Below are 13,051 nucleotides of genomic sequence, written 5' to 3' on the forward strand. Positions count from 1 at the left end.
CCCCACAGGGATGGCAGGATAGAATAACAGGAAGTCGCCTCCCATCCCTCTGCAGCTGGAGTGATAACAGCTGCCACCAGAGTCCAGAAAACAAAAGGCTCAAGAGGAAAACCGAAAACAGGCCAGGTCTGGGGCAGTCGTGTTCAAACCAAGGGTCATCCAGAGCGGGTATGATTTCAGGCCCCCTCACCCGTCCCTTTAAGCAGAGTTACAGCTCTTATCTGTTCTACGTTTAGGCTCCACCGCTGTATTTTTTAAAGAGGATCAAACACTTCAATAAACATATGGAAACCACTGGCTTTGGGTATCTTAGGGAAACTCCAAAGGATCAGGATATGGCAGCAGAAGCAAGGCAGGATGCCTGAAGAGCAGGTACCCAGAACTTACCCACTGTCCTGGATCCAAGCTGGCTTAATGGAAATGCACATTTACGACACTTGTGGTTTCAACACTAATTAGTGCTGTAGGTCTAGATATCTATTTTCTGCCTAGTTAGTCCTATAACCAGCCTTACCTTCGGTACCTATGAGTTTTGCCAGGTACTATTCCTATTGGAGGATAAGGGGGAAGAGACACTGTGAAGTAGGAGGAAACCTGCAGAGAATAACAAAGGTAGAAGTTGAAATTGACCCTAAAGGTCACCTGATGCAAGCACGTATTAGGATGCAAGAATGCCTTCTACAGCATTCCTGGCAGGTAGCTTCCAGCCCCTGCTTTGTCGGACCTAGCAACAAGGAGCACACAAACTAAGAAAGCAGCCCACCACTAAAGATCTCTCTCCTATCAAGCTGGATCTTGCTTTACTTTTTCCCCCAAAGACCACTGTGTTGTGTCTCATTTTATGCTCACAAACATCCTGTAAGGTGAGTCTCTCTTTTTTTTTTTTTGAAACACTCTTACTCTCTTGCCCAAGCTAGAGTGCCTTGGCGTCAGCCTAGCTCACAGCAACCTTAAACTCCTGGGCTCCAGCAATCCTTCTGCCTCAGCCTCCCGAGTAGCTGGGACTACAATCATATGCCACCATGCCCGGCTGATTTTTCCTATATATTTTTAGTTGGCCAATTATTTTCTTTCTATTTTTAGCAGAGACGGGGGTCTTGCTCTTGCTCTGGCTGGTCTCGAACTCCTGACCTTGAGTGATCCACCCGCCTCTGCCTTTCAGAGAGCTAGGATTACAGGTGTGAGCCACCGCACCATTTTAACATAAGGAGGCAAAGGCTCAGCAAGATTGTGCAAGTAAATTGCTCTAGAACACCCAGAACTGGGATTGAAACCAAGGTGTGTTTGACTACAAAGCTGTTTTTTTTTTCTTGTCATATCTAAAGCATTGATTATCCACCGTTTACACTCTTTCACCTCTGCCCCCTGGAGTAACAGAGAAAACGTTTTTTATTACCCCATCCCCAAACCTGTGCAGGCACCGAGACATTCCCTCCTTAGTTTTTGTTTAGATGCAGATACCAGGAAAGGTTCACCAGACTCATCAAGTTCACGTCCTTCGCCTGTGTGGCCTTTACCTGCTTCAAGGTGCAGGTCTCAACAGCACAGCTGACCACTCCTGACTCCCTTCACAACACACGAATGACTCCCCTTTTACCAAGGAACAAAACCCAGACCCTCTTGGCTGGCATCGAACTTATCTTTCTGGACTTACTTTCCACTCTTCTTCATGTGCCCACACTGTGCAAACTGAATTACTTTGCACCCGTCTTCTCTAATAATGTGTCTTCGGTTACTAAGGATTTTTTCCCTTTTCTACTAAAATCTACCTCACAGGTTGTTGCAAGGATTGGACGAGATGTCATAGGCAAGATGACAGAACACCTTGCCTGACACATCATAGATTGTAAGTAAACATATTTCCCTTTTTCTTATGACATAAAACAATTGTACTATTATTTTTATGGGTGTCTTACAGTCCTCCCCGGCTATAAGTTCCTCACAGTCCTTGGGAACAGGATGCTAATTTGTTTCATCTTTACATCCTTTATGGAACCTAGAACTATGTTTTGTCCTACAGACATTCATTAAAAATTCACTGAATGAATGAATGAATGCCATCTTTTGCTTTAAACTCCTAATCTGCTATGAGCTAGGGCTTCAGAAGTTCAGGAACAACTTGACCAGACTGATCACAAAAGATCTGGGTGCCTCCAATTGTTCTCATCCCAGTCACATTGCCAAACACAGAACGGGTTAAAGACATGTTATGAATCATAAACCCAAATCCAAATGAAACAAGCTTAGCTTTAGAATTCCTTCTAAAGGAAATTGCTGCTTATTCTGTCTGATTCCAAGCGTGGCATTGGTGAGAATCCAGACACTATTTTAATATCCTTTAGCTGAATACTAAGCCACTACTCAGCTATCACTACTGACATTTTTTATGAATCCAACCCCTTCCTCACTCCCTTCCTGCCTGTAGAGACAGCGTAGAAATAGGCACAATATCTTGCTCCAAGAGGAGAGTCTTATTTTAATCAGTTTCCTTGCAACCCAGTTGTCCTAGTTATTCTCCCGTTACCCACAACATACATCTAAAAACCTAGGTGCATTCAACTTACTCATTTTGTTATATCTACTCATAAGTTGAAAAAAAATTTTAATTAAAAATAAGAATAATCGTTTTGCATGGTCTTTAATTAATGTTCAATGAATGGCTAAATTAAACACATTAAATTCCCTTAAACAATTAACCCCATTACAAACTTAGTTAATTGAATTTCCTAAAAAGTAAGTACGTCTGGTTCCCATATTCAGAGAGAGGCCACCAAGATGGAGAGCCGGCCCTGTCAATACATAGGAGCAATTCCTGTTTTCCATTCCATGCAGAGGATCTGCATAGTGTTCATCTCAAGCCGGCCAAGCCTTTCCCCAAGCTGTCAGACCTTTCCCAGGGGTGACAGGTCACGGCCATCCTTCCTACTACGATGCACTGTGCACATAGCTCTTTAGAGAATTACTGATAACCAGTAACTCTCCTCTTGGTTTCACCTGCCACAATATTCAGTCAGGCTCAGTTTTCAAATAACATATCAGGGCTGACTACCAGTCAAAATTACCCAATTTGACATTCCCTGGACTAGTGTCGTATATGATTCCCAGGCTTCAGACTGATCCATTCATTTCTACTCCCTTCACCTTTTCACCTGGACAATCATTAATTTACTGTTTCTTTAGTCTCTCCTAATACTTAACTAGAATTCTTCACTTAACTAGAATTTACATTTTAAAATGGCATGTTAAGTTCAATCCAGAAACTTCTGTCAAAGAGGACTAAGAAGAATAAGTTTAAGCTAAAAAAACAGATGTAAGATGAGGATAGGACAACGGGCTTAAATAAATGCTTTCATTGAAGGAATTTTCCTGGCAAGTTGAAACAAGTTGCTGATAAGTAAAGCTTCAAGGTAGAGCATCTGTCTCCTGAGTCCTATAAAAATTAGGTTCTCTGCTGCTTTCCCTTGTCCCTCTAGATTCCATCTTCAGAAAAGCCTTCCCACTGACAGGTGATGACTGTGTGCAGCTTCTCAATTGCCAGATAATTAGTCCTGTGGTTTGTTAAACTGGCCAAGGTATTAAGAAAGCGAAGAGAAAGTATCACAGCTATCACTTTGGTGTATCTGTCCTTTCATTGCTTTAAACCTCCGTAACTCTTATTTCACCTTAGATAATTTCCATTTGGCCCTATATTGCTTGAGCTCTAAATTAGACATAATTAATAGCCATAGGAGTACCTTTTAAGTGACAAGATGCCATTTCTGAAAAAAGATCCTCACCCACTCTTGAATAAAAGGAAGTGTAAGAAATAGCACCTCTTCCTTGATTACATTAAATAAAGTGTGTTTTCTGAGTTATAAGATCACTTGACATTTTTTTTTTTTATTTTTTTTATTTTTTTTGAGACAGAGTCTCGCTTTCTTGCCTAGGCTAGAGTGAGTGCCATGGCATCAGCCTAGCTCACAGCAACCTCAAACTCCTGGGCTCAAGCGATCCTACTGCCTCAGCCTCCCGAGTTGCTGGGACTGCAGGCACGAGCCACCATGCCCGGCTAATTTTTATATATATATATATATATATATAATTAGTTGGCCAATTAATTTCTTTCTATTTTTATAGTAGAGACAGGGTCTCGCTCAGGCTGGTTTTGAGCTCCTGACCTTGAGCAATCCGCCCGCCTCAGCCTCCCAGAGTGCTAGGATTACAAGCGTGAGCCACTGCGCCCAGCCGATCTCTTGACACTTTTAAGCTTCAGTTTCTTCATCTATGAATGGGATGGCATTCATGCAAAAAAAAAAAAAAGTATACCAAATGGATCCATGAAACCCTGGATACTGTTGCTACCCCACAGCCTCTTTCTGAGAGTCTGAAATGGTTCTCCACACACAGGATTCTTCGGTTAACATCCTAAGAGTCTTGACAGCGTGTAGTGCTGATTAGATCATGGATTCCCACGTGAATAGAAGATGGTCCGGTCTACACTTGTCAACAGCGTGGGGCAAACAAGCACAGGAACTGTTCAGCAGAGATCTACACTGAATGACAACTCACTGGCCCATCACATCTTCTCCCAGACGTGGAATGTGAGACACACAGAAAGCCAGATGAGAGAGTGGAGCAGAAGCAAAGAGGCATGTAGAATAGAGGTGATAAACAGAAGCATGGGAAAGTAGAAGCATAAGGGATTGAAAATGAGGTCAGAAGAAAGTAGTCAGTAGCTGCAGTAAACATAAAGCAGAAAGGGGAAGGTGCTAAGAGACACACGTGGAAAAGACAGAAGTCAGAAGCCACAGGGCAGGAGACACCATGGGGGTATAGTGGACAGTAGCCACGGAAAGAATCAAAAATACAACAACAATAATAAAAATAATAATGATGATAGCAAACACATACCAATTCCTGTGTGCCAGGTTGAGCATGCCTAATCTGAAATTCCCAGATCCGAAAGGCTCCAAAATCCAAAACTATTTGAGCACTGACATGACACTTAAAGCAAATAAATGGGTCATGGGAACATTTCAGATTTCAGATTTTCAGATTAGGGATGCCGAACTGATAAGTAAGATACAAATATCCCACAATCTGAAGGAACTTGAGATCCTAAACACTTCTGGTCCCGAGCATTTCGGATAAGGGATACCCGACCTGTAGTCCAAATGCTTTAAATATATTAACTTCAATCTTGTTTCCACTTCACAGATGAGGAAACTGAGCCACAGAGAGCTCAAGTAACTGGCCAAGGTCACATAGCTAGGAAGCAGCATGATCCAGCCGAGTTAGGCATTACAGTCCGTGCGGAGAGAGAGGCTGAGTTCCAAGAATGGCAGACTAGGAGAGTTACTGTTGCATCCTAAGCCATGTTCCATTTATCATGAGGCTTGATGGTTTGGTGGTTTCCTGCATTTCCTTCGTTTTTCCGGGTGCTCACACTAAATCTCTACCACCTGAGGTAATCTGAACACCTGACTGCCTTAATGCCTTCCCACCTGAAAGAGCTTAACTGGTGCCGTGACTTTAACTGAGATAATGAATGCGAGAGCATGTTACCTTCCCTGAAAGAAATGGACTAGACAAAAAGAAGTGTTTTTATCCTGAAATGAAGTGAAAGTTCTTAAGATAGTGTCTGGTGATCAAGATTGAGTTTGTCTCTAAATGATGTTTCTTTTTTTTTTTTTTTTTTTTCTTTTCAGACTTTGAAACTAAATGATGTTTCTTTGGGTCAGCCTCGGCTGTCCTGGTATTTTATTTTTGCCACACACTGCGGGAATTTTAGAATGCTTTAGTTTACAACATGTAATTATCACTGCATATTAATTAAATATCATTATATTAATTACATGGCCCTGTTCTACCTCATTCCTTCCCTGAGTAACTAGAATGCAGAGGCTATGATTATAGGGGCAATGAACAAAGGCCAAGAGAAAAGGAGCTTGAATATTGTTTTATCTTTCAACGACCTCTCACGACAGCAGCCAGATTACTTAGGGTGTTGAAGGAATTTAGATTTATTTTAATTATGATCAGAACAAAATCAGGGCATATCATATCTCATGTCACTAAAATAAATAAATAAATAAAAACTTCCCCTGGTCGAGCCCATTTTACTTTTATTGAGTACATTTGTGAGAGTAGCCACTGGTCCAAGGAAAGGACTACTTCCTTGTAAGACTCATTTGTAAAGTTCTGAGCATTCCTTAAAAGAGGGCAATCAATGGATATTGTGAATCAGTGATTCCGTCAACATTTTAAGAAGGAAAAGAGTTGGGCCCTAGATTGAGGCCTCCTTGAGAGAGGTTGAGTTGTAAAGAAATTGCAAAGAAGAACCACTAAACATGTGTTCTGTTCACCATGCTGTGAAGTTCTGCCGAAATACCAGCAGAAAGATTTAGTTAGAATTTTATGTCTTGCACTAAAAGTTATTGCCTTATGATAATATTCTTTGAAAAAGTATTAGTGTTGGGCATTTTATTCTAACCCGTTCAACCCACTGGCTTCTGAGTTATTTTAGAAGATTATAAATATGTCAAATAAAATAATTGCCCCCTTCCAAAATGCCACTCAAAACCCTCCGACTTTCTTGACTTCCTAATGAGGATTAATCTTATAAGCACCGTCTTTATTTGTCTTGTCCTATTTTAGACATCAGGGTTGTGTTCAGTTGCCTTCTAAAGCTTTATTTATTTATAGCATAAAAGAGTCATATGTGTGGAAATAATAACACTTTTGTCAGAAAGTCAGGCAGCAACATGGGCCCAAATGCCACTCTCAGTGGAGCATACTTCCTGGGTAGCAGGCAAGAGAGAAGGAGGAGAAAGAAATCACTTGCCCTGCAGCAGAGACCCTCAGACTACAAGTAAATTATCAAACAATCTGCATTGTTCATCCCCGTGCAGAATCTCTCAGCCCTAAAATGCCCACGTTCCCTCCCTCCCCGTACACACTCTCTCCTCCCACCGAGGCGGCTCATGGCTCATTGACCATAAACACAGAAAAAGCAAACAAACTAATCTTTCTTGTGATCCTGGGACTCAACCCGGGCAAGACAATTAATGTCAAACTTTGAACACCTTTCCTGGTCACCCTTTCATGTTCTCTGAGAGCTTAGTCCTAGAATCTGATCTAATCCTCCCAACAAAGTAAGTGCAATTATCATGACCACTTTCCAGATGACAAAACAGAGGCCTAGAAGCAGAACTGGCTCCGTGGGCGGGTGATGTGTGCAGCTAGTTCCATAGGGCCCCAAGCTGAAAGGGTCCCCACACTTGGTTTCATGCTCTGCTGTCACCGACTTGAAATTCTTAATGATTTTTTTTTTAGCAAGGGGTCCCACATGTTTGTTTATATTGGGCCCTGGAATGTATGTCATTTATCCTGCCTGGATAGGTTAAGTGACTTTCCCAAGGTCCCTGTGTCCGTTTGCTTGGGTTGCCATTACAAAGTCCCACACGCTGGGTGGCTTAAACAGCGTAAATGTATTTCCTCACAGTTCCCAAGGCCGGGAGTCCAAGCCAGCATGTTGGCGTCTTCTGCAGCTTCTCTTCCTGTCTCGTAGATGGCTACCTTCTTTCTCACTGTCTCTTCACATGGTCTTTAGGATGAAGGCCCACCCTAATGACCTCATTTTAAATTAATTACCTCTTTAAAGATCCCCATCTGCAAATACAGTCATGTACTGGGGGCCAGGACTTCCACATGTGAATTTGGGAGGGACACGGTTGAGCCCCTAACCGTCCCACAGCCAGTAAGTGGAAGAACTTCTAAGATTTGTTCCATTCACTATGCTCTATTTGTCCTCATAAAATACCCGTGTAAAATATAAGAGAAACTCTCACCGTCACTAGTTGCAGAAGCAGAAGCACAGAGAGGTCACCACTTGCTATCATGAACAAAATGGCAGTACAGGGAATATGTTAGTATAATGATAGTACCGGGTCCAAATCTCAGCTTGCCTGGCACCGCCTCTGCTGCTGGGCCAGGACTGCCTTTCACAACCTACACACACAGACACCGCTGCCAGAAAAGACTGTGTCTCTCCACAATTATAGGTTCCTGGGCTGTCTGCCTTTGGTAGATTTCAAAATAGCACAGTCGATTCTGTTTCGAGCCAGGAAAAAAAAACATCATTACTCTTCTACTCACAAGTCATACAAAGGCACCTCTGTGGAATGAATCCAACCTACTGTAGTCTCGCCTCTTTTATCTCATTCTTGGCTGGCTCTGAGCTGCAGAACGAGCAGTGAGAAGTGAGTTTGCTGAGATAACCAGGGACTAAGGTAACTCATTTAAATGATAAAACAGGAAACTCATTTCCAGTTTGAACATGGATAGTGTTTTAATGTGACCAGATCTGGAGTCTGGACTGAAGACTTGGAGTGTTTGTTATCCAGTCATGCCAAGGGACAAGGAGGGGAGGGATGGGATTTCTTCTTTCTCGAAGAGTTCTTTGGTGACAGCTGAGCAGAGAAAGCATTTGTTGTGCCTTAGCTCATAAGTACAGCGGAGTAGAAAGGGTGGCAGATCAGGGACAGAGTACATTGGTCCTGGCTCTGACACTAACCCTTTACTTTTTATTTATTTATTTTATTTTAGCGTATTATGGGGGTACAAGTGTTAAGGTTACGTATATTGCCCATGACCCCCCTCCTCCCTTGAGTAAGAGCTTCAAGCATGTCCATCCCCCAAACGTTGCACATCTTACTCGTTGTGGTTGTATACACCCATCCCCTCCTGCCCCCTCCCACCTGCCTGACACCAGATAAATGTTATTCCTACATGTCCACTTAGGTGTTGATCTGTTAATACCAATTTGCTGGTGAGTACATGTGGTGCTTGTTATTCCATTCTTGAGATACTTCACTTAGTAGAATGGGTTCCAGCTCTATCCAGGAATATACAAGAGGTGCTATATCACCATTGTTTCTTAAAGCTAAGTAGTACTCCATGATATGCATACACCACATGTTATTAATCCACTCATGAATTGATGGGCACTTGGGTTGTTTCCACAGGTATCTTTTTCATAAAGTGACTTTTGATCTTTTGTTAACCCTTTACTTTTTAGACCTTAGTTTCTTTTCTGCAACATGGTGCTTTCAAGTCTTATTCCACCTCTCAAATTCAGTATCATTGATGGGGTGGAGAAAGTATTCTTGGCACAAACAAGAGAGCGTGATGCAATTTTTCATTTAAATTCAGTTCTTAGTTATTGTAATGTGATGTTTTATAATCTATTATTTTAAAATAATTTTCCTTTATGATTAAAAAAATCATACATCCAGCTGGGCGTGGTGGCTCACACCTGTAATCCTAGCACTCTGGGAGGCCAAGGCGGGCAGATTGCTCAAGGTCAGGAGTTCAAAACCAGCCTGAGCAAGATCGAGACCCCGTCTCTACTAAAAAAAGTAGAAAGAAATTAGCTGGATAACTAGAAGCATATACATAAAAAAATTAGTCGGGCATGGTGGCATGTGCCTGTAGTCCCAGCTACTCGGGAGGCTGAAGCAGGAGGATCGCTTGAGCCCAGGAGTTTGAGGTTGCTGTGAGCTAGACTGACACGATGGCACTCATTCTAGCCTGGGCAACAAAGCGAGACTGTCTCAAAAAAAAAAAAAATTAAAAAATCATATATCAGTGGGGAAACAAGACAACACCTTGACCAAGTGATCAAAATTAACATCACCAGGGAGGGGCAGCTGAATTTTGTACACCTCCAGAGATGGTACCCTGAAAAGGATACAACACCACTTAGGTAATATTCTGGCCAAATATGAAAGAAAGTCTACAAAATAATTGGCCTACTCTTAAAAAAATGTCAGGGGTGTGAAAGACAACAAATGGTTGAGGAAATCATCTAGATAAAAGGAGATTATAAAGACTTCACCAGACTTGTAATACATGATCCTAGACAAGATCCGACATGGGAAAGAATTTCTATTAAGGACAGTATTGGTAAAATTGACAAAATTGGAATGAGTAATAGGTTAAAGTAGTATATCAATGTTAAATTTCCTAAATTTTGTAGCCATGCTGTTGATCTGTAAGAGAATATTTTTGTTCTTAGGATGTATACATTCAAATATTATGGGAGAAAAGAGAACAATATATGCAGACTTTCAAATGATTCAGAAAAACATATAGACAAAGAAAAATTAATAAAGCAAATGTGGCAAAATGTTGAACAGTGGTGAATCCAGATAAAGGGAGTATATAGGAATTCCTCATTCTATTCTTGTAAAAATTTTCTGTTAAGTTTGAGATTATTTTAAAATAAAAAGGTTTTTAAAAAGTAAAAACATGTTCACTGCATAAAATTTTCTGAAGAAGAAAAATCACTTGCAATCCCACCCACCCAGAGATAACTGTTAACTTTTTGTGTATACCTGATGACTTTATTTTATTTTTTTTTTTTTTGAGACAGAGTCTCACTCTGTTGCCCAGGCTAGAGTGCCATGGCGTCAGCCTAGCTCACAGCAACCTCAGACTCCTGGGCTCAAGCGATCCTCCTGCCTCAGCCTCTCCAGGAGCTGGGACTACAGGCATGCGTCACCATGCCTAGCTAGTTTATTTTTGGTAGAGACAGGCGTCTCACTCTTGCTCAGGTTTGTCTCAAACTCCTGAGCTCAAACGATGCACCCACCTTGGCCTCCCAGAGTGCTAGGATTACAGGTGTGAGCCACTATGCCCGGCCTCCTGATGACTATAGAAGAAAAGAATGCTTTGGTGACAGCCGAGCAGTGTGAGCATTTGTTGGGCTTCGGCTCACAAGTCCAGGGTGGTGGGAAGGGTGGCAAATCAGTACCAGTAACTGGTTTATTGGGGCTACTGAGTCTGATCAGCAATTCCCAAGAGGAAGTATGCTGGGAGCTCCTGGGAAAGATTTTCTCCCATTCTTTTATTTGGTTGCGTGTTGGGTCATGTAAAGATGTTTGGAGCTGTGGTCGCCACGTTGGAACCATGAGGGGAAAGCCAAGGAGAATGGACGATATGATGAATCAGAGCAATGACACGTTTGAGCTGCTCAATTTACCAACCCCAGAACCATCCCTGGCTATGGATATTTTGCCACATGAGGTAATAAATGTCTTTATTCTTTAAGCCAATATAATTTAGGTATTCTGTTACAGACCAAAACATCCCAACTGTTAAACCTCGACTCTTAAACAAGATAATGCAACTGCTTACTTTGCCTGTTTATCAAGACACATAGCAAAAGCCCTTCCAAAGGAAAAATAGTCATGAGACCAGGTCTGATTTATGAGCATGTGGCAATCTCGCCAGCCAAAGCTAAAGGGAACACAAGTTTCCACTTTGGGACAGACAGTGTGAGCTCCTGCCCAGAAAGTGAGAAAGGAGGCCAACGTCACTCTCTGGTGTGGAGAGACGCTGAGTGCTGGAAAAAGTAAGTGGGTTTGAGACTCGCTTTGCCTTCCAACAGGGGATTCAGGCCTGGGGTGGAGAAAGTGGAGACAGCAGAAAAGCTTGTAGCCTCTGGAGTGTCTCACATCCAGGCTGTACTTGTGCCTCCCACGTAGGCTGGGAGGAGAGTGGGGCCACTGGCCATTGCTAGCCTATGTCAATGACCTTTGATTCAATAAATATGGCTTCCGGGAGTAGCAGCCGATGGCAGAGATATTGCCAGAGAAGGCCAGTGCTGCGGGGGGAGGGGTTCTGAAGACCATAGTACTGGTGGAAGCTGCACCTGATGTTTAATGAATGTTAGTTCACTGACTCATTAATAAATATTTTTGGACACTTGCTATCTTCTAAGTTAAGTGTTATATGTTAAATATGCAGGGCTTAACATGGCGTTGTTCCCACTCTCATAGAGCTTACCGTCCACTTCGGGGAGGTTCTTTGTCACCTGAAAAGGACACAGGTATTGCAGTCGGATCTGGAATCAAATCCTGACTCCACCATTTACAGTGGGACCCTGAACAAGCTGCTATCCACTCTGTGTCTCAATTACCTCGTGTATAAAAATGAGGATAATGATGGTACTCGGCTTATAAAATAATTGTGAGGATTAAATAATAAAATTTGTATGAAGTGCTTAGCACAGTGCTGACACATAGTAATCATTTAAAAAAACAGTGTGTTGGCCGGGCGAGGTGGCTCACGCCTGTAATCCTAGCACTGTGGGAGGCCGAGGCGGGCAGATTGCTCGAGGTCAGGAGTTCGAAACCAGCCTGAGCAAGAGCGAGACCCCACATCTACTATAAATAAAAAGAAATTAATTGGCCAACTAATATATATAAATATATAATTAGCCGGGCATGGTGGCTCATGCCTGTAGTCCCAGCTACTTGGGAGGCTGAGGCAGGAGGATCGCTTGAGCCCAGGAGTTTGAGGTTGCTGTGAGCTAGGCTGACGCCACGGCACTCACTCTAGCCTGGGCAACAAGCGAGACTCTGTCTCAAAAAAAAAATAAAAATAAAAATAAAAAAACAGTGTGACTGTTGTTAGTTGTATATTATTATTGTTATGCGTATATGTATATCTACCCCTTTTAAATAAACCTCGACTTCTTTATCCTGGATACAGCTTATTTCTCTTTCTCTTTAGCCCTTTAGCATTCAGAGCAAAACAATCACTCTCAGGAAATTTTTCTTATTGATTGTGATGCTATTAATATTATTCCCACTTTCAAGTAGACATATTTTCTGATGTTATATTACATATGATGTGATGTCTCTATAGTCCCAGTTTAGTCTATGCTCTTGGGGAGCTTACATTTTAATGGAAAGAGACAGACAAACAATAAACCTAGTAAATAAGTAAATTATATATTACATTCGAAGTCATGACAAAAAATAGAACAGGGAAGAAGGATTGGGAGGGATGGGGGTGTGAGGATGGGAGGAACGCAAGACACTAAAAACCACTGAATTGTACACTTTAAAATAGTAGCACATGCCACCATGCCCGGCTAATTTTTTCTATATATAATAGTTGGCCAATTAATTTCTTTCTATTTATAGTAGAGATGTGGGTCTCACTCTTGCTCAGGCTGGTTTCGAACTCCTGACCTCGAGCAATCCGCCCGCCTCGGCCTCCC

Source organism: Microcebus murinus, chromosome 10 (assembly GCF_040939455.1).
Source record: "Microcebus murinus isolate Inina chromosome 10, M.murinus_Inina_mat1.0, whole genome shotgun sequence".
Classification (NCBI taxonomy): domain Eukaryota; kingdom Metazoa; phylum Chordata; class Mammalia; order Primates; family Cheirogaleidae; genus Microcebus; species Microcebus murinus.